We start from the raw sequence: 23,671 nt of genomic DNA on the forward strand, positions 1-23,671 counted from the left end.
CAAAAAGAAGTTGCCACGTTGTTATAGACTTGAATTTAAATGTATAGAGAACGAAGAATACTTGAAGTTGACGATTCCCAGCAAGCCCGAGCACATCAAGCCAGAGCTTCAGAAGGATTGTGTTCGGAAATACCTGAACAACAAACCTTTCTCCCAGCTACTGGGTGCTTACAACGTCCAAGCTTATCGCTTGGGGCAGAATGACGTTTGGGAGCGAATTTTCACATCAATCCCTTCCTTTGATACTGCTCCCTTTCGTGAGGTGTGCCATAAAGAGGTCTTCGGGAAATTAGGCATGGATCTCCCAGATTGGGCTCGGGAAGAAGATGATCCTTTTCCAGCTGACCCACAATATGAGGCATATCTGGCTGACGAGCCGGCACTTCCAGAGGAAAAATCACAAGCCGAGTCACAAGCTGCTGCTAAAGAGGACTCTGACAACGTTAATCTTGAGGAAGGCTCTTCTTAGGATCCTGAGAAAAGCCCTCCCGACCAAGGCTCCTCGGGCAACAATGAAGAAGAGGCTTAGGGAGTTATCTTTTTTTTTTTTTTTCCGTAAAGATTGACCTCCTTGCTAATGAATAGACACTTCTTTTTCATGTTGGCCTTACTATTTCCTCGTCTCCTACTGAAATCTTGTCTTGAATAAAATATAAATGATAAACTTATCACTTAACTTCACATTCCTCGACGAATAATAATCTTGTAGAGATATTATGAAGATACGTTTTGGAAAGATGCATTAATCTTCCCCACTCCTTCATTTACTGCAAAGTCCATACGTTTCCCTTCTGGTATCTGCGAAGTCCAAACATTTCCTTGCCTTAGTATACCATTCACTGTTTCCAATGAATCGGTAATACATCCATTATCACAATGGCGGTGCGACGGTTGGAGGTATTCTTGCATCGGGTGCTCGCCTCCACATGTTTCCATGTGGCCTCCCTCCGACCGTTGATCTTGCTTGTTGCGGATTTCGAAGCGTCATTTCGATCTGGGCCATTGGTTGTCTTTAGCTCTCAACTGTCGTCTTAATACCTGAGGCTATTTAAAGCCTTCGTGGGTACTCTCCATCTATTCTGCTATCTTCAAGTTAGATTTGTTAAAGGGACATTTCGTCCTCCTGCTTGCTTCCGTATTCCTCGTACTCCAACAATAACTCTATCAACTTCTGAACAAGTGAGTTTTTTGATCACTCATCTCTTTCCCCTTTCCCCATGATTAAATTGCACAGTAGTAGTACTTGGGGTTTAGTTAATCGGGTGTGGGTATTTGACAGAGAACTAGGGTTTTCCCTTGTTGCTGTTGTTGTTGGATATCTGTACTGATACGGTTTTTTCTGTGTATACAGTGGCTCCCAAAATCAATCCGAACTTTATTAGAGCAAAATCTTCTAAGAAAATCGTTCCGTCAGCGGTGGTTGGGGCCAGTGAAGTGGTTTCAGCTAGTGAATCCTCCAAGCGTAAGGCGACTGCTGTTGGTGAATCTTCAAGTCAGATTCCCACAGTTTCTATTGATGTCGTCCCTACGCCTCTTCTGCCTGAAGTGATTGCTCGTTTTTCCTAGGAAGATCTTGATCACTCCGTTGTTGATGGCGCTGCTGACGCCCCTGCTACAGAGACCGTTCGTGCACCCCCGAAGGAGACTCTTCGGGAATCTGGGGCAACTATGTTGGCTTCTGATGAAGGTGTGGTCCCAGTAGGTGCTGCTCCTATTTCCAATTCCAGTGCTTGTTTGGCATCCTCCTCCTCTCCTTTGGAGTTAGAGGATTTTGCCACTAGGAAGTGCCGTCGGGTGACAAGTGATGCAGCTCATCCTTCTCTTGGTGTAGCTCATCCTTCTCATCCTTCGCCCGAATTAGTGTCAAACGAGTTTGACAGAGCGTTGGAATGGTGCACTGCTGCTCGAATGACTTCTGAGAGCGCAGTTCTTTCCAAACTTCCAGATGAAGTCTTTATGAAGTCACTGGTGATGTAAGTCTTTCTTCATTATCTTTTGATTCTGAATATTACTCTTCTGCTCCTTTTTAACTTAAAAGTTGTTTGCAGGAGTCTTACTAGTAACTTCCACAACCAAGTGGAAGTAGCCTCTAGGCTCAATAGGTGGAGCAATGAAGTTTCTAGGCTTCGGGAAATCTCTGAAGCTAAAGATGCTGAGATTGCTCGCCTTATGAAACTAGCTTGGGAGGTTGCAGGAGAAAAGAATTCGGTGATCGATCGTCTTCGGTCAGACTTGGATGATGCCAGGGAGAAGATCCGGCAACTTGAACGAGGAGTTGGAAAGTCAGGAGGCAAAGGATCTGAAATGTTACCCCAAAGGCAAGCTGTCGTTCCTTTGCCCGAATCCCTTCCAACTGATGTACGCAGAGCATGCGTCTTCAAGTATTTACACAGTAAGCCCTTTGTTGATATGCTGAATGTAAAACCAGCCCTAACCTTGACCCGGAAACCTTGTTATTTGTAGGTCCGATGACCCGAAGTAAAGTAAGAAGTCAGCTTTGGGCCATCCCAGTGGAGGACTTGGTGTCTGGCTTTGAATCCATGAAAGTTGATGATGAAGTTCTATTTATGGAAACTGAATCTTGATGAAGATCGGATTAGTTGATGGACTTGGAGTGCTCTCTATCTTGGTTTGAAGGCATTTCTACCTATTAGGTAAGTCACTTGACATGTGTGCAAAACCCCTTTTGGATTGGATTTGATCTGGGTCTTCAATTCCCTGTTTTGGAATTCTTTGTCGGCATTGGTCGGCTGATTGGTCGATTTGGACCAGTCGACCAATCCACTCGACCAATGAGTGCTGTCTTTGGCAATTAGGTTTTTCTTGCTCTATTTAAGTCCAATCTCGAGTCTACTTCGTATTTGCTGCCTCCAAACTCTTTGGAACGAACCAAAGACCTCTGCAAGTCATCTCCCTTGCATCCTTGGTGATTTTCTTGACGGATCTTCGTCGAAACTCTTCCTTTTCATCAAAAGGTATGTCTACACTCTCTTCTTCTCCTCCATCTCTTATTTGCTTTCCTTTTTGAGTTGAGACAGTAGAGGAGATGCTGCATTCTCTGTTGCATACATCTCTGGACTTGTCTCTCATGATCATCCTAAGGATTAGAGGCTAGAACAATGATCTTAACCATGATCATTGCAAGCTTTTGAGGGAATCATGATCAAACCATGATCTAATCTTTGTTAAACTTCTGATTTGAATTCTGATCTCCTTGGATCTTCTATATTGATCATGTTAGTAGTTAATTGCTGTGTTTTCTTTTCATGATCCATGATCTATCAATCTCTAGTGGTTCTCTTCTACCATACTATGTGTTCTTCATGAATCATGGTAGTTACGTATATGGTAGGTTTTGTTTCCTTATTTAGAATTATGCTTTTAAGCCTATTTCCTTGAAGATCTAAGTATGTTTCCATGATACCTTTACCTGAAGCAATGATCCATCCTCCTATTGTTCTTGTCTTTGATTTCTATTTCGAAATTCATCAAGATCCATGGTTGATCTAATTATGGTAACTTTTTGTTTCCTAATTTGGATCTTGATGTCTTGATTTGATTAGTGTTTTGAGATCCCCTTTATGTTAGGATACTACTGATGTAGTTTACCCCTTGATTAGTACCCTTTTGAACCACCAAATTCGGATTTCATATCTTAAAACTCTGTTTTTTTTAGGCTACTGTCTGCATTGGTCGACCAATCCACTCGACCAATGAGTACAAGCAACTCAGAATTGGGTCGTGTTGGATGTTTTGGTATCTTTTCTGTTAGGGATCTTTCCTAATATGTTGTATACACTTGTTTAGGACCTTCTTCTCAAGTTTGCCAAGATCTTACTTGATTTCTTAGGATTCCTTTGCGAGTTATAAAGGGTAAGGATGGTTATTTCCTTAATTACATAGATAGCATGAATCTAGTTTCTATATTTGAATATCATTGAGTTGTTTCCTAAATTAGATTCTTACAATGATATACTACTGTTGCATAACTTTAATTACAGTAGCATTGCTTAATCACATTGAATTGACTCATGTATGATTTACTTATCAACTATATACAAGTGATTGTAATTATTGATTTCTTTCCATATATGAAGTTACCATATATGTGATGATATGAATTGATGCATGTGTATGCTTAAGTATGGTTTGGAAAGGAGAGGTGTCCTTTTGACACTTCTGTCCTTGGACTACTACGGGAATATTATGGGATGTTTCCGGAGATGCCCTCTGGACACCTTCCTAAACTGTTGGATGACATATCTAGGATTGTCTAGTAGTGTTTGGCTAGGATGTCCTGTTATGTCAGACCCTAATCGGAGGGGTATTGAGACCGAACGACCCGTGGTAGCAATGGGGATTCATGGGCGCTCAAGACCGGTAACCAACCCGTGAGAGGACAGGAATCACATTGTGGGGGCCATTTATTGGTAGGGTTGCATATGGTTAGACTTGGGCTCACGGGCGCTTAAGACCGGTAACCAACCCGTGAGAGGACGTGAGAGCTTCCCGTTTACCATATGTGGATGATCAATAGGGTTGATGAGTCCGTAGTCAGGGACTATGAGGACTCTAGTGTGAAGGATACCGGAAAGGATCGTCAGGGACGAGGAATGGACGTATCTGGATCTGACTTGATGTAACTAAGTAGAAGACTTGCATTTGGCTAGGTTTTACCCTGACATGCGCCGGTACTTAGACCAATGGTGATGTGAGAGAGTGGTGACTTAACCCCTAGCCATGGAATGTCCCGAGGGATGCCGGACCCATTACCAACTGATGATGAGTGATTGAGACCTTCCTAAAGAAGTACGGTGCTATGACTTAAAGCATGTCTGCCAATAGAGACCAGCATACATAGAGTTAGATTCATTCATTCATTGCTTGTCTCATATCATATTGCATTTATGTTTGTTCGAAATCCTGCCATTTATGTTATTATGGATTTAAGCGCCTTACCGAGTTTCTTTGAAACTCATTCCTTTATTGTACAATGTTTGTTAGACTATCCCTGCAGTAGTGCGAGTATTATGACGGTCCCTATGAAGAAGCGCAAGGCAAAGAGGCATATCTCCGAGGAAGGTGATTGCGGTTACCACAATTACCTGAAGATCCCGCGAGTGGTTATGCTCCGTACGATGCTTAGTCCGACCATTGAGTGGAAGCGTCCTTGTGCCATTTATGAGATTTACACTTATAAGGATGTTGTCTATAAAGTGGAGAACAATTTAGTTACCCATTGTACTTGCTACTGGGATTAGATTTTGTCTAGTTTATTCTCTTGTAGAGCTACTTTTCCGCTGGTTGTAGAGTGAGATTTTTGCCTCACTTTACTTATCTGTTTGACACTCTGATTATATCTAGTACTCTGATTTATATATGATTCATTCTTTCCTTATTGGATATATGGTTTATCTTCCGCACTTTTATTATGATTGTTCATGATTATGTTATTGTTTATGTGGGAGGTTGATTACTTGATACCTGATCTTCGGGCTGTGGATCACACTCTCGGGTATGTCAGATAGGGTACCGGCTGGGAGGATGTTACACTGAATGCTTATAACTTGCTGGCGTACCGGGATGGTGAGAACGAAGTATGGGAATCAATATTAAGGAAGGATCCTCATTTTAATACGACTCCCTACAGTGCTGTTTGCCATCCTAAAGTATTTACCAAACTGGGCCTTCCTCCTCCTGACTGGACCAAAGATAAGATTGATCATCCGCCTTCCGATCCAGATATTATGCATTATCTAGAAGATTCTCCTGTTTATTCTCCCTTGGAAGGATTCAATTATGACGAGCTCGCCTTGAATGCAAGTTTGGCCGAGGACCATACTTCTCCTGGACAAGCTGGACAAAGAGTATGAAATTGCGGAGGATTTTATACATACTGAAATGTTTTTTGTAATCCTCATTTCTCCTCTTCTTTTCTTTGAATCCATACCAATGATTGACTCATGTGTTTGTTCTAGCAAAGTTGTGCCGATCTTGTATGACTTCTTAATGATCATCGATGATGACTTTCTTTTTGAACCGAAGATTGTATCCAGCTCTTGTAATCTTATGTTTGATGTTGAGACCGGCCTCTTTTGGTCTTTTGAAGAAATAAGAAAATAACTTCATCTTGAACTTTGCTAGCCACTTGAATCGCTGTTGTACTAGGTCTTAGTTGTTTAGAACAATGCCTTTACTTAAAGATTTCCAGAGAAATACAATAAGTCTGAGAAGGAACTCACTCGGGTTTTAAACCGATGCCTTTACTTAAGGATTTCTAGAGAAATACAATAAGTCTGAGAAGGAACTCACTCGGGTTTTAAACAGATGCCTTTACTTAAGGATAATTCGAAAATTCAATAAGTCTTGAAGGAACTTACTCGGGTTTTAAACCGACGCCTTGCGGAAGGAACTCACTCGGATTTTCATCCGATGCCTCGACTTAAGAAATTCCGAAAAAATTCCATAAGTGTTGAAGGACCCACACGGATTTTCATCCGATGCCTTATAGTTGGATCTTGTTCTTGAATGTGGTGTATGATGCCCCCCAATCAAAAGATAATTTGTTGAAAGCCAAAAATTGCATTGATTGAGTTGAAGATGTTTACATCACGAACAAAATTGAAATCATCATCAAGGATAAAAATTTTTGAGATGCCTGGCATTCCATGAACGATCCAACTCTTTCTGGGTGTTGATGTTCTTCAGCTTGTAAGCTCCTGAACCAACTGGTTTTACAACCATATAAGGTCCTTCCCAGGAAGGGTCCAATTTTCTTTGGTGACGCGGGTCGGAAGCTAAGGTGTTTCTCAACACCAAATCTCTGGCTAAATACTGACGATTCTTCACTCGAGTATTATAATGAGACGCTATCCTTCTTTGATAATGTTGAGTTCGTGCTATTGCCTTTGCCCGAACTTCGTCCAACAGATCAAGACTATCAAGCAGTCCTTGCTCGTTTGCTTTTTCCTGGAACTCTCGATCCCGTAATGTCCCCGCCATTATCTCCACCGGTGCCAATGCTTCGGATCCATATGCTAACTTGAATGGAGTTTCTCCTGTGGGTGTTCGAACAGTAGTTCTATAAGCCCACAGTACGTTATGAAGTTCTTCCACCCAAGAAGCCTTGTCAACTTCGAGTCTTCTCTTTATTCCTTCCAGTAGCGTTCGGTTAGTAACCTCTACTTGTCCATTGCTCTGGGGGTATGCCACTCGAGGACATACGATGCTTGATCATATATGTTCCCACAAAATTGCTCCAATTGCGGACGATCGAACCGAGTACCATGGTCGATGACGATAATCTTTGGAATCCCAAAGCGATATATGATTGACTCAAGCACAAATTTCTCCACTTTTTTCTCAGTAATTGCTGCCAGGGCACTGGCTTCAACCCATTTCGTGAAGTAATCAATTGCTACTATCAGATATTCCCATCCGCCTGACGCTTTGGTGAATTTGCCCATGATATCAATTCCCCACATTGCAAAGGGAAAGGGATCTAGAATTGAAGTCATGGTTTCTGCCGGGAGCTTCGATACTGTAGCATGAATTTGACAGTTGCCACATCGACGAACATACTCCATAGCAGCCTCTTGGATCTTAGGCCAATATAACCCAAGTCTTAGAATTTTGTGGGCCAGGGCTCGTCCACCCATGTGAGCTCCATAAATTCCTTCATGAACCTCAGTCAAAGCTGACTTTGGTCCTTCGGGGCCTATACATCTCATAAGGGGTCCAGAATAAGATCTTTTGTATAGTCTCCCATTCTGAATGACAAATCTCACCGATCGTATCTTGATCAACCTTGCCTCTTTCGGATCCTCAGGTAATTTTTCATCTCTCAGATACTCAATTATCGAATCCATCCAGCAACGCTCTGCTTCAATATAAGAAATTTCTTTCTCATGATAACTTGGAAATGTTATCTCTTCAATATAGACCGAAGGGTCTAGATTTTTTTCTTTGGCATTGGCTAGTCGGGATAGCTCATCTGCCACTGAATTTTCAGTCCTCGGAATCTGAGATATCTTCAAATTCCGAAATTGGTTTTGAAATGCTTGCACTATCTCTTGATATTTCTGCAAGCGTGGTTCTTTAATACCATACTCCCCCTGGACTTGGTTGACTATAAGTTGAGAGTCACTATAAATAATAACATCTGCGATAGACAATGCTTTTAACAACCGAAGTCCAGCTATCAGAGCCTCATATTCTACTTCGTTATTACTTGCTCCGAATGCAAAACTCAAAGCATTTCGAGTAATAAATCTTGCTGGACTTTTCAATAGAATTCCAGCTCCTGCTCCATCTTTATTACTCGAACCATCCACATATACCTCCAGAGTGGTTGGTATAATGGGATCCTCAATGGTGGACTCCACTGGTGCAGTAGTTTCTACTACAAAATCAGCTAACACTTGAGCCTTGATTGCGGTTCTGGGCTTAAAGCTCACTTGGAACTCGCTGAGTTCAACTGACCAGGACACCATCCTTCCAGATAAATCAGGTTTATTAAGAACTTTATTGAGAGGAAAAGTTGTAAATACCTCAATTGGATGAGCCTGAAAGTATGGCCTTAGCTTCCTGGCGGCCATCATGAGAGCCAGAGCCTGCTTCTCAATCTGCGAATATTGTGTCTCCGCATCTAGCAATACGTGGCTCACATAGTAAATCGGCCACTGTTTTTTATCTTTCTCACGAACAAGTATTGCACTGACCGCTGAAAGGGACGTCGCTAGATATAGCTGTAATATTTCCCCCTTCTCTGGTCGGGACAAGATCGGCGGTTGTCCGAGTGCTTCTTTTAACTCCTCGAAAGTTTTCTGGCATTCTTCGGTCCATTTTGCTTCCTTGTTGCCCCTCAAATCTTTGAGTGCCTTGAAGAATGGCAAACACTTTTCTCCAAACTTGGAGATGAATCGATTCAAAGCGGCAACTCTCCCTATTAAACACTGCACATCACGAACAGTTTTGGGAGCCTCCATATCAATTAGAGCCTGTATTTTGGCAGGATTAGCCTCAATACCTCTCTGTGACATCATGAAGCCCAAAAATTTGCCCGAGGAAACTCCAAAGGCGCACTTTTCTAGATTCAGCTTCATTTGATATTTTCGCAGTATTGAGAATACCTCAGTCAAATCTGCAATATGATTTGCTTTTGTAAAGCTCTCACCAGCATGTCGTCAACATAAGCTTCAACATTCTTTCCTATCAGATCTTTAAAAATCTTGTTGACGGCCCTTTGATATGTAGCTCTTGCGTTCTTCAGGCCAAATGGCATGACTTTATAGTAGTAGCTTTCACGATCAGTCATGAAAGCCATAAACTTCTCATCTTCCTTATTCATAAGGATTTGATTATATGTGAAACCCAGCCCTAACCTTGACCCGGAAACCTTGTTGTTTGTAGGTCCGATGACCCGAAGTAAAGTAAGAAGTCAGCTTTGGGCCATCCCAGTAGAGGACTTGGTGTCTGGCTTTGAATCCATGAAAGTTGATGATGAGGTTCTATTTATGGAAACTGAATCCTGATGAAGATCTAATTAGTTGATGGACTTGGAGTGCTCTCTATCTTGGTTTGAAGGCATTTCTACCTATTAGGTAAGTCACTTGACTTGTGTGCAAAACCCCTTTAGGTTTGGATTTGATCTGGACCTTCAATTCCCTGTTTTGGCCTTTGTGATTGTCAAGCATTGGTCGACTGATTGGTCGACTGGGCCAGTCGACCAATCCACTCGACCAATGAGTGCTGTCTTTGGCAATTAGGTTGATTCTTGCTCTATTTAAGTCCAACCTCGAGTCCACTTCGTATTTGCTGCCTCCAAACCCTCTCGGAACGAACCAAAGACCTCTGCAAGTCATCTCTCTTGCATCCTTGGTGTTTTCTTGACGGATCTTCGTCGGAACTCTTCTTTTTGCATCAAAAGGTATGTCTACTCTCTCTTCTTCTCCTCCATCTTTGTTTTTCTTTCCTTTTTGAGTTGAGACAGTAGAAGAGATGCTGCATCCTCTGTTGCAAACATCTCTGAACATGTTCTCATGATCATCCTAAGGATTTAAGGCTAGAACAATGATCTTAACCATGATCATTGCAAGCTTTTGAAGGATTCATGATCAAACCATGATTTAATCTTTGTTAATCTTCTAATCTGAATTCTGATCTCTTTGGATCTTCTTTCATTGATCATGTTAGTGGTTAATGGTTGTGTTTTCTTTCCATGATCCATAATCCATAGAATTCTAGTTGTTCTCTTCTACCTTACTATGTGTTCTTCATGATGCATGATAGTTACATATATGGTAGGTTTTATTTCCTTATTTAGATTTATGCTTCTAAGCCTTATTCCATGAAGACCTATGCATGTTTTCATGTTTTCATTACCGAAAGCAATGATCCATCCTCCTATAGTTCTTGTCCTTGTTTTCTATTTCAAATTCATCAAGATCCATGTTTGAGTTAATTATGGTAACTTTTTGTTTCCTAATTTGGATCTTGATACCTTGATTTGATTAGTGTTTTGAGGTCCCCTATATGCTAGAATACTACTGATGTAGTCTACCCCTTGATTAGTACCCTTTTGAACCACCAAATTCGGATTTCATATCTTAAAACTCTGATTTTATAGGCTATCGTCTGCATTGGTCGATCGATTGGTCGATTGGACCACTCGACCAATCCACTCGACCAATGAGTACAGCAACTCCAGAATTGGTCTGTTTCGGATGTTTTGATATATTTTCTGTTAGGGATCTTTCCTAATATGTTGTATATACTTGTTTAGGACCTTCTTCTCAAGTTTGCCAAGATCTTACTTGATTTCTTAGGATCCTTTTTGCGAGTTATAAAAGGTAAGGATGGTTATTTCCTTAATTACATAGATAGCATGAATCTAGTATCTATACTTGAATATCATGAATATGTTTCCTAAATTAGATTCTTACAATGATATACTACTGTTGCATAACTTTGATTACAGTAGCATTACTTATTCATATTGAATTGATTCATGTATGATTTACTTACCAATGTTATACAAGTGATTGTAATACTGATTTCTTTCCATATATGTGATGATATGAATTGATGCATGTGTATGCTTACGTATGGTTTGGAAAGGAGAGGTGTCCTTTTGACACTTCTGTCCTTGGACTACTACGGGAATATTATGGGATGTTTCCGGAGATGCCCTCTGGACACCTTCCTAAACTGTTGGATGACATATCTAGGATTGTCTAGTAGTGTTTGGCTAGGATGTCCTGTTATGTCGGACCCTAATCGGAGGGGTATTGAGACCGAACGACCCGTGGTAGCAATGGGGATTCATGGGCGCTCAAGACCGGTAACCAACCCGTGAGAGGACAGGAATCACATTGTGGGGGCCATTTATTGGTAGGGTTGCATATGGTTAGACTTGGGCTCATGGGCGCTTAAGACCGGTAACCAACCCGTGAGAGGACGTGAGAGCTTCCCGTTTACCATATGTGGATGATCAATAGGGTTGATGAGTCCGTAGTCCGAGTTGGTCGGTGCCATAGGATACGCCGACTCTAGTGTGAAGGATACCGGAAAGGATCGTCGGGGACGAGGAATGGAAGTATCCGGATCTCGACTTGATGTAACCAAGTAGAAGACTTGCATTTGGCTAGGTTTTACCCCGACATGCGCCAAGATACTTATACCAAATGGTTGTGAGAGAGTGTGTTGACTTAACCCCTGCCATGGTTTGTCCTGAGGGATGAAGGACCCATTACCAATCGGCTGCTCAAGACCGGTGAAATGATCCGTGAGAGAATCCAAGATATCTTAAATGGTTGAGGATGTGAGTGGACTTTCCTAAAGAAGTACGGTGCTATGACTTAAAGCATGTCCTCCAATAGAGACCAAGCATCCATAGAGTTAGATTCATTCATTCATTGTTTGTCTCATATCATATTGCATTTATGTTTGTTCTGGAATCCTGCCATTTATGTTATTATGGATTTTAATCGCCTTACCGGGTTTCTTTGAAACTCATTCCTTTATTGTACAATGTTGTTAGACTATCCGGCGTGCACCGAGTATTATGACGGTCCCTATGAAGAAGCGCAAGGCGAAGAGACATATCTCCAGGAAGGTGATTGCGGTTACCACAATTACTCTGAAGATCCCGCGAGTGGTTATGCTCCGTACGATGCTTAGTCCGACCATTGAGTGGAAGCGTCCTTGTGCTATTTATGAGATCTATACATACAAGGATGTCGTCTATAAAGTGGAGAATAATTTAGTTACCCAATGTACTTGCTACTGGGATTAGATTTTGTCTAGTTTATTCTTTAGAGCTACTTTTCCGCTGGATGTAAAGTGGGATTTTTGCTTCACTTTACTTATCTGTTTGATACTCTGATTATATCTATTATTCTGATTCGTTTATGATTCATTCTTTCATTATTGGATCTATGATTTATCTTCCGCACACTTGTTATGATTGTTCATGATTATGTTATTGTTTATGTGGGAGGTTGATCACTCGATACCTGATCTTCGGGCTGTGGATCACACTCTCGGGTATGTCAGATAGGGTACCGGCTGGGAGGGCGTGACATTATACCTTGAGTAGGCATCCATGAAACTTAGAGTTTCATATCCTGCAGTCGCATCTATCAAGAGGTCAATCCGAGGCAACGGATAGCAATCTTTAGGGCAAGCCTTATTGAGATCTGTGTAATCTGTACACATTCTTCACTTCCCATTCGCCTTTTTTACCATTACCACGTTAGCTAACCAAATTGGGCATTCAATTGGTTCTATGAAACCAGAATTCTTCAGTTTTTCAACTTCACCCCGAACGGCTTCATACTTTTCAATGGAGAAATTTCTCCTTTTCTGTATCACTGGTTTCACCTTCGGACCTATCCAGAGTTTATGCTCTGCGACAGCCCGATCGATTCCTGGCATGTCTTCAACAGACCATGCAAATATGTCTTTATTCTGTTGAAGAAATAACTTCAACTCATCTTTGAATTCCTCCAGTTGTTCAGACCCGATATAAGTAATCTTCTTCTTATCTTTGGTACACAGTTGGATTTGCTCCAGCTTCTCCACTGGTTGGGGCCTTTGCATTTCTGCTTCTTCCCGATCGTCTCGAACTTCTATAGGTAGGGCAGTCACCTTCCTCGGGCCCTCCATGTCTTTTAAATAGGCAACGTAACATTGCTGAGAGATCCTCTGGTCAGAGGAAACTTGACCAATTCCCATATCAGTCGGGAATTTTATCTTCCGGTGTTTTGTCAAAACAATAGCACCTATCTTGGATAAAGATGGTCGCCCGAGGATAACATTGTAAGCTGGCAGTTCCCTAACCACCAAAAAATTGATTCGGACGGTTGTTTCCTTAGGAAAACTTCCAATAGCTAGATAAGTCCAACTGGACAGATCCTTCCGCCACCGCAGACGACCCTACAAAACCATATAGATGCATGGATGAAGGCTCCATCAAGTCCTCATCCACCTTCAGTTTTTTATACACTTCATAAGAAATTAGGTCAGCTGCAGACCCTGCATCAACCAAAACTCTATGCACTTCCCGACGTGCAATCTCTACCTTGATGACTATGGCATCATCATAAGGTAAACAAACTCCTCTTTCATCCTCCTCGCCAAAGGTGATAGAATCTTCACCATTCAGCTTCTTTCGCTTCTGCGTCTCTCCGGTTCCGACAAATTTGGATTTTGTCTTCAAACTGCGGAGTGATTAGGACTCTGGTCCTCCGAAAATGGTAAGGATAGGTGACCAAGTAGCTTCTGTCACCTCCTTGCCCTTCTTAGACTTCGGAGCCTCCCTTGATCGTTCTGAACTAACCGAACGATCCCTTTTAGGAGCAGCCGCGCGTGGCTCACGTGGCTCCTCCCTTCTTCTGCTAACAAAATTGGACAAGTGTCCCTGAGATATTAATCTCTCAATATCTGCTTTCAGATGACGACAGTCATTTGTGTAATGACCATAGTCCTTGTGGAATCGGCAATACTTTTCTCGATCCTGCTGCTCTCCAGGTTTCAAAAGAATTTTAGGTGGCCACTTCAAAATATTTTTCCTTTTGATGATATTTAGAATATCAGCCCGAGGAACATTCAATGGAGTATATTCATTTTTACCGGGAGACCTCTAGCGCCAAGCCTGAGATTTTCCAACCCGATCACAGACATTTTTCTTTGGCTTCTACTTCTGATCAGGAGCCTTCTGTTCCTTATTGGAGACTTTGTTATCTCCTTGGCGCGCATCTAGGATCTCCATGACTTCGTCCTGCTTCTGGCATCTCTATACCAACTCAGCATAAGTTGCAGGCATATCCTGTAGTAATAACTCCAAGAGTTTCCGGTTAGTGAGTCCAGTGAATAGAGCAGTTTTGGCTACTTGCTCATCCAAATTTTCTATCTCCATCGTTACTTTGTTGAATCTTTTCAGAAACTCTCTAATTGATTCACTTTTTCCTTGTATGACAGTAAACAAGGTTTCTTCCGTTTTCTTGACCTGTATCCCACTCTGGAATCGCCCTATGAATTTGCGCGCCAATTCATCAAAGTTTACGATCCTTCCAGATGGGAGGTTTGAAAACCACTTTTGTGCTGCTCCGGTTAAAGATGAACCAAAAACCCTGCATAAAATTTCATCAGAATTACCTGAAACTGCTATGGTCTGCTGATAATAGCCAATGTGGGCCGTTGGATCTCCGGAGCCATCGAATGTAGAAAAGGTAGGTAAACGAAAGTTATGGGGAAACTGATATCCCGCAATTGGCTCGGCAAAGGGGGTCTTCCGAATGACTGAGTAAATATCCTCAGTCATCCTTCCTTTAGCCAACTGCCCTAACTTCTGATTGATGTTGGCCAATTCCTGACCAATCTGGGTCGGGTGATCTTCAGCGATATGATCACGAGCTCGATTAACACGATCATCACGTGCTATTCGATCATCACGAACAGCCCGTCCTTCCCGAACATTCCGCTCGTCGCGAACTGCTCGATCATCACGACCGGTTCTTCTAACAGTTGGTGAGTGAGTTCTCACCCTTGTGTCCAACCTTGTATTTGAATCGGTTGTACTTTCCTGCGGTCTGTCGAACCAATCCTCCCGCCTAGGTTGATCGTCAACTCGTCTAGGTCCTCGATCACCTTCACAAAAGTTCTGACCGATATTCCGGTCTTCAGCCAATCTTTGATCACGCGGTTGATCACGTGGTAACGCGCGCCTCCCTGGATCGCGATGATCAGGCTCTTGTGGTAATACCACTCATCTAGTGAGCATGCGGAGTGCTTGGCTCACCTCCAAGAGTTGAATCTTTACTTGATTCAATTGATCTTGGAATGTATCAGGAGGATTACGTCCTCCCTGACCACCATCTACTTCGATAGGATTTTGGCTTCCCTGGGGAACATCTGGATTATTCACTCCAGGGATCTGAACACTGGAATCGCGTTGTGCAGCGGCTGCTGCCGATCTAGTCACCATGGCTTTACCAGTCTTTCCCACAGACGGTGCCAAATGATGCGTCCAAAATCTGCTCAGCCCTTAGATCTCCTCGTGATGACCTGCAAAACGAAAGCGTCAGATGTGGCCCGACCGCGGGGGTCGGGAGTCCACCTCCGAAGGCTAAGTCAGTTGATGAACTTAATCACAAACGGCTCTGCTAGAAGCACAGAGCTAAGGAATGAAGAACTGGGAAATGTGATCTAGATCGTAAGCCTCTGATAGTTTACGTCTACCAGTGTGTATATGAATCTGAGTCCCTCACCTCGTATAGCAGTGAGGTTTATATAGAGTATACCTTCGAATCTCCTTCGTCGGATGCACTTGAGCCTTCTTTGGGTAATCGTTGGATCTTAACAGTTAGATCCGTTGAGCGATAGACTTCTACTAGTTTGGACTAGTAGAGGACTCCTGAGATAACCTTTAGGTTATGCGATGTTTATCCCTTCGATAATGATTAGCCGCAGCCGTCAATTCGAGTCGGCCATCATTAGGGTAACTAACCTAATTCATAAGTTGAATTAGGGCGTGCTTGTAGCTGAATAAGTTTTCTTCCTCAGCAAGCCATCTTACGGATTCGGTTCGCTCGGGAGCGAGTCGATTCCTTTTGTCTCGACCGGAGTCTAGGATCAAACCAGGTATGAACCCGGTTCGATCATATTTTCTCCATATCAGCACCCAATTAAACTAATGGGTGAGAAACAAACAAACACTGCAAATCTCATCATGAATCAACCAAAACACACATATAGCCAGCCACTGCCAGCGACACTAGCCACAACCTGGCTTAGATAGCAATGTTAAAAAACTACTTCAACCATGGGTTCAAGATCATATACTTTAGTGATCTTGACTACAATGATCTAGACACAAGAGGTGCACTTGATTTATTTTCTTGTACTTTTGCAGGTTATTTTCACGCTTCCAAATCGGCGAACCACAGTGATGGAGGTTCAAGATTAAATTTTTTTCAAAGAGAAATCATAGAGAGAGTAAGGGAGAGTATTCGAATTTTTCAGTAATCTATTTCATAATTTATTTATCTATTTATAATATTTTTTCCCTCAACCCTAATTTCATAATTAAATTTCATTTAGACTCAACTAAGCGAGGGAAAGCAATATTAAAGTCTTGCTTAGACTCAACCAAACAGAGGAATAGTTATCTAGGAATATATAACTGATTTTCCGCCGTCTTGGGTACAAAGTGTAGTGGGTCCCACTCACTACAGTTAACATAATCAAAAAGCTTTAAACTAAGTAGAACGAAAATAGAATATCTAGTTTGTAACTTTTCTGGATCAAGTGGAGGATGGGGTGGTGAGACTTGATGAGAAGAAGATTCCTCAAAGCAAATGTAATAGGTATTTTGGCACAATCAAAAATATAAAAGGTAACATAGAGGACGATGATTCCCAAAGAATTAAAATATGCTAGATGTAGTGGAGAGGTAAGTCTAGGGCCTTGTGTATAGACTTATTCCTTTAAAGCTTAAAGAAAAATTATATAGGACCATTGATCAATCAGTTATGATGTACACTACAGAGTATTGGTCTGTGAAGAAGTATCATATGGATAAACTCAGTATAGCTAAAATAAGAACCTCAAAATGGATGAGTGCCAAAACTATGAAAGATAAGATAATGAATGATTATATTAAAGGTGGACTAGGAGTAGTTCCAATAAGTGACGTGCTTCGAGAAAGTTATTTAAGGTGGCATGGACAAAATCAATGGAGGCCTATAAATGCCCCTATACGAAGAGACATTTAATCCAAATTGAAGGAATTAGAAGAGCTAGGGGAAAACTTAAGATATCTCTATATTTGAAGGCCTATATAAACTCAATGATTAAAGGAATTTTACCTACAAGAAAGTGGTATCTCTATATTTAAAGCTAACACAAGCTTATCTAGGTTCATAGTTCAATTATTATGGATATGATGTGATGAAGGTTTCCCTTGTAGATATTTATTTATTTTTGTTTGATTTCATAATCTTTTTTCTTCTAATGGTAAGTTCGATTTTTTATCGGTTGATGTGGAGAGATTATGATCAGACCGGGTTCATACCTGGTCCGACCCTCGACCTCGGTCGAGACGGAGAGAACCGACTCGCTCCCGAGTGAACCGGATCCAGAAGATGGCTTGCTAAAGAAGAAAGCTTATTCGGCTGCAAGCGTGCCCTAATCCTACTTATGGATTAGGGTAATCACCCTAATGATGGCAGACTCGAATTGACGGCTGCGGATAATCATTATCGAAGGGATAATCATCGCATAACCTAAAGGTTATCTCAGGAGTCCTCTACTAGCCCAAACTAGTAGAAGTCTATTGCTCAACGGATCTAACTGGTAAGATCCAACGACTACCCGAAGAAGGCTCAAGTGCATCCAACAAACGAGATTCGAAGGTACACTCTATATAAACCTCACTACCATACAAGGTGGGAGGAGGAGAAAAAAAAGAATACTATCTGAGACTCAGGTTCAGATACATACTAATAGACCTAAACTATCAACGATCTGCTATCTAGATCACCTTTCCCAATTCTTCATTCCTTAGCTCTGCGCTTCTAGCAGAGCCGTTTGTGATTAAGTTCATCAACTGACTTAGCCTTCGGAGGTGGACTCCCGACCCCAGCCGTCGGGCCACTTCTGACGCTTTCGTTTTGCAGGACATCACGTGGAGATCCAAGGGCTAAGCAGATTTTGGACGCATCAATTGGCGCCGTCTGTGGGAAACGACTTGAAAAGCCATGGTGACTAGATCAGCAGCCGCAGTAGCCGCTGCACAACGCAATTCCGGTGTTCAGATCCCTGGAGTGAATAATCCAGATATTCCCCAAGAAAGCCAAAATCCTATCGAGGTGGATGGTGGCCAGGGAGGACGTAATCCTCCTCCTGATACAATCCAAGATCAATTGGATCAGGTAAAGATTCAACTCTTGGAGGTGAGCCAAGCACTCCGCATGCTCACCAAACGAGTGGTTTTACCACAAGAGCCTGATCAGCGCGATTCAGGGAGATGTGCATTGCCACGTGACCGGAGATCGGCTGAAGACCGGAATATTGATCGGAATTTCCGTGAAGGAGACCGAGGACTTCGGAGGATCGATGATCAACCGAGGCGAGACGATCGGTTCGACAGACCGCAAGAGAGTACAACTGATTCAAACACAAGGTTGGATACGGGGTAAGAACTCACTCACCCACCGTCGAAGAACCGTTCGTGATGATCGAGCGATTCGCGACGAGAGGAATGCTCGGGAAGGACGAGTTGTTCATGATGATCGAGTAGCACGGGTTGATCGTGTTAATCGAGGTCGTGATCATATTGCTGAAGATCACCCGACCCAGTTGGTCAAGAATTGGCCAACATCAATGAGAAATTAGGGCAGTTGGCTAAGGGAAGAATAAGCGAGGATATTTACTCGGTCATTCGGAAGACTCCTTTCTTTGAGCCAATTGCGGGATATCGGTTTCCCCATAACTTTCGTTTGCCTACCTTCTCAACATTCGATGGCTCCGGAGATCCAACAGCTCACATCGGCTATTACCAACGAGACCATGGCGGTTTCGAGTAATTTCGATGAAATTTTATGCGGGGTTTTGGTTCATCTCTAAGCTGGGAGCAGCACAAAAGTGGTTTTCTAACCTCCCCTCGGAAGGATCGTAAACTTTGACGAATTGGCGCGCCAATTCATAGGGCGATTCCCGAAGAATGGGATACGAGTCAAGAAAACGGAAGAAACCTTGTTTCTTGTCAAACAAGGAAAGAGCGAATCAATCGAGAGTTTCTGAAAAGATTCAACAAAGTGACGATGGAGATAGAAAATTTGGATGAACAAGTAGCCGAAATGCTCTATTCACGGGACTCACTAATCGGAAACTCCTGGAGTTATTACTACGGGATATGCCTGCGACTTATCGTTGAGTTGGTACAGAGATGCCGAAGCGAGGCTGAAGTCATGGAGATTCTAGATGCGCGCCAAGGAGATAATAAAGTCTCCAATAAGGAACAAAAGGCTCCTGAGCGACGAGAAGCCAAAGAAAAATGTTCACGATCGGGTTGGAAAATCCCAGCCTTGGCGCCAAAGGTCCCCCGGTAAAAGTGAGTACACTCCATTGAATGCTCCTCGGGCTGATATTTTGAATATCCTCAAAAGAAAAAATATTTTAAAGTGGCCGCCTAAAATTCTTTTGAAACCCGGAGAGCAGCAGGATCGGGAAAAGTATTGCCGATTCCACAAGGACTATGGTCATTATACTAATGACTGTCGTCATCGAAGCGAGATATTGAGAGATTGATATCTCGGAGACATCTGTCCCGGTTTTGTTAGCGAGGAGAAGGAGGAGCCACGTGAGCCACGTGCGGCTGCTCCGAAAAGGGATCGTTCGGTTAGTTCGGAACGATCAAGGGAGGCCCCGAAGTCTAAGAAAGGCAAGGAGGTGATTGAAGCTACTCGGTCACCGATCCTTACCATCTTCGGGGGACCAGAGCCCGAATCACTCCGGAGTCTAAAAACAAAATCCAAATTTGTTGGAACCAGAGAGACGCAGAAGCGGAAGAAGCTGAATGGTGAAGATTCTATCACATTTAGCGAGGAAGACGAAAGAGATGTTTGTTTACCTCATGATGATGCTATAGTCATCAAGGTAGAGATTGCACGACAGGAAGTGCATAGAGTTTTGATTGATACGAGGTCTGCAGGCTGACCTAATTTCCTACGAAGTGTATCAAAAATTGAAGGTGGATTAGGACTTGATGAAACCTTCATCCACACATCTATATGGCTTTGCAGGGTCATCTGCAGTGGCGGAAGGATCGGTCCAGTTGGATTTATCCATTGGAAGTTTTCCTAAGGAAACAACTGTCCAAATCAATTTTTTGGTGGTTCGGGAACTACCAGCCTATAATATGATTCTCGGGCGACCATGTTTATCCAAGATAGGTGCTATTGTTTCAACAAAACACCCGAAGATAAAATTCCCGACCGATATGGGAATTGGTCAAGTCTCCTCGACCGGAAGATCTCTCGGCAGTGTTATGTGGCCTATTTAAAAGACAAGGAGGGTCCGAGGAAGGTAACTACCCTCCCTATAGAAGTTCGAGATGATCGGGAAGAGACAGAGATGCAAAGACCCGAACCAGTGGAGAAGCTGGAGCAAATCCAGCTGTGTACCGAGGATGAGAAAAAGATTACTTATATCGGGTCTAAACAGCTGGAAGAGTTTAAAGATGAGTTGAAGTTATTTCTTCAAAGAGAATAAAGATGTATTCGCATGGTCTGCTGAGGACATGCCCGGAATCGATCGGGCCATTGCAGAGCACAAACTCGGATAGACCCTAAGGCGAAACCAAGTGATACGAAAAGAAGAAATTTCTCCACCGAAAAGTATGAAGCCGTTCGAAGCGAAGTTGAAAAACTTAAGAATTCTGGTTTCATAGAACCAATTGAGTGCCCAACTTGGTTGGCAAACGTGGTAATGGTAAAAAAGGCGAATGGGAAGTGGAGGATGTGTACAGACTACACAGATCTAAATAAAGCTTGCCCAAAAGATTGCTACCCGTTGCCTCGGATTGACCTCTTGATAGATGCGACCGCAGGATATGAAACTTTAAGTTTCATGGATGCCTACTCGGGGTATAATCGGATCCTTATGAATAAGGAGGATGAGAAGTATACGGCTTTCATGACTGATCGTGAGAGCTATTATTACAAGGTCATGCCTTTTGGCCTAAAGAATGCGGGAGCAACATATCGGAGGGCCGTCAACAAGATTTTCAAAGAGCTGATAGGAAAGAATGTTGAAGCTTATGTTGACGACATGCTAGTGAAAAGCTTTACAAAAGCAAATCATATTGCAGATTTGAGCGAGGTTTTCTCGATCTGCGGAAACATCAAATGAAGCTAAACCCGGAAAAATGTGCCTTTGGAGTCTCCTCGGGCAAATTTTTGGGCTTCATGGTATCACAAAGGGGAATTGAGGCTAATCCTGCCAAAATACAAGCTCGATTGATATGGAGGCACCCAAAACCGTTCGGGATGTACAGGTGTTTAACAGGGGAGAGTTCGTTGCTTTAAATCGATTTATCTCCAAGTCCGGAGAAAAATGTTTGCCTTTCTTCAAGGCACTTAAAGACTTGAAGGGCGGTAAGGAAGCAAAGTGGATGAAGAGTGCGAGAAAGCTTTCGAGGAATTAAAAGAAGCACTTGGACAACCACCGATCCTGTCCAGACCAGAGAAGGGGGAAATATTACAGCTATATCTAGCGACATCCCTTTCGGCGGTCAGTGCAGTACTTGTTCGGGAAAAAGATAAAAAACAGTGGCCGATTTACTATGTAAGCCATGTGTTGCTAGATGCGGAGACGAGATATTCGCAGATTGAGAAGCGAGGCTCGGCTCTCATGATGGCCGCCGGGAAGCTAAGGCCATATTTTCGGGCTCATCCAATTGAGGTATTTACAACTTTTCCTCTTAGCAAAGTTCTTAACAAACCTGATTTGTCTGGAAGGATGGTGTCCTGGTTGGTTGAGCTCAGCGAATTCCAAGTGAGCTTTAAGCCCAGAACTACAATCAAGGCTGAGGCATTAGCCGACTTTGTAGTAGAAACTACTGCACCAGTGGAACCCACCATTGAGGATCCCATTATACCAACCACTTGGGAGGTATATGTGGATGGATCGAGTAATAAAGATGGAGCAGGAGCTGGAATTCTAATAAAAAGTCCAGCAGGATTTATTATTCAATATGCTTTGAGATTCGCATTTGATGAAAGTAATAACGAAGTAGAATATGAGGATCTGATAGCAGGACTTCGGTTGTCAAAAGCATTATCTATTGCAGATGTTACTATTTATAGTGACTCTCAACTTATAGTCAACCAAGTCCCGGGGGAGTATGGCATTAAAGAACCACGCTTGCAGAAATATCGAGAGATAGTGCGGGCATTTCAAAACCAATTTCGGAATTTGAAGATATCTCAGATTTCGAGGAATGAAAATTCAGTGGCGAGATGAGCTATCCCGACTAGCCAATGCCAAGGAAAAGAATCTAGACCCTTCGGTCTACATTGAAGAGATAACTTTTCCAAGTTATCATGAGAAAGAAATTTCTTATATTGAAGCGAACGTTCTTGGATGGATCCAATAATCGAGTATCCGAGGGATGACAAATTACCCGAGGATCCAGTAGAGGCAAGGTTGATCAAGATTCGATCAGCTAGATTTGTCATTCGGAATGGGAGACTATACAAAAGATCTTATGCTGGACCCCTTATGAGATGTATAGGCCCCGAAGGAGCAAAATCAGCTTTGGGAGAGGTTCATGAAGGAATTTGTGGATCTCACATGGGTGGCCGAGCCCCGGCCCACAAAATTCTAAGACTTGGGTTATATTGGCCTAAGGTCCAAGAGGTTGCTATGGAGTACGTTCGTCGATGTGGTAGTAATCGTCAAATTCATGCTACGGTATCGAAGCGCCCGGCGGAAACTATGACTTCAATTCTAAATCCCATTCCCTTTGCAATGTGGGGAATTGATATCATGGGCAAATTCACCAAGGCATCGGCGGACGGGAATATCGATAGTAGCAATTGATTACTTCACAAAATGGGTAGAAGCTAGTGCACTGGCGGCAATTGCTGAGAAAAAGTGGAGAAATTTGTGCTTGAATCAATCGTATATCGCTTTGGGATTCCAAAGATTATTGTCACTTGACCATGGTACTCGGTTCGATTTGTCCACAATTTGAGCAATTCGTGGAACATATATGATCGAGTATCGTATGTCCTCGGTGGCATACCCCCAAAGTAATGGACAGGTAGAGGTTACTAATCGAACGCTACTTGGAAGGAATAAAGAGAAGACTCGAAGCCGACAAAGCTTCTTGGGTCGAAGAACTTCATAATGTCTTGTGGGCTTATAGAACTACGGTTCGAACACCCACGGGAGAAACTCCATTCAGGTTGGCATATGGATCCGAAGCGTTGGCACCAGTGGAGATAATGGCGGGGACGTTACAGGATCGTGAGTTCGAGGAAAAAGCAAATGAACAAGGACTGCTTGATAGTCTTGATTTGTTGGACGAAGTTTGGGCAAAGGCAATAGCACGAACTCAACATTATCAAAGAAGGATAGCGTCTCATTATAATACTCGAGTGAA

Source organism: Hakea prostrata, chromosome 4, assembly GCF_041222555.1.
Source record: "Hakea prostrata isolate BN-2017 chromosome 4, UWA_Hpros_2, whole genome shotgun sequence".
NCBI classification, from domain to species: domain Eukaryota; kingdom Viridiplantae; phylum Streptophyta; class Magnoliopsida; order Proteales; family Proteaceae; genus Hakea; species Hakea prostrata.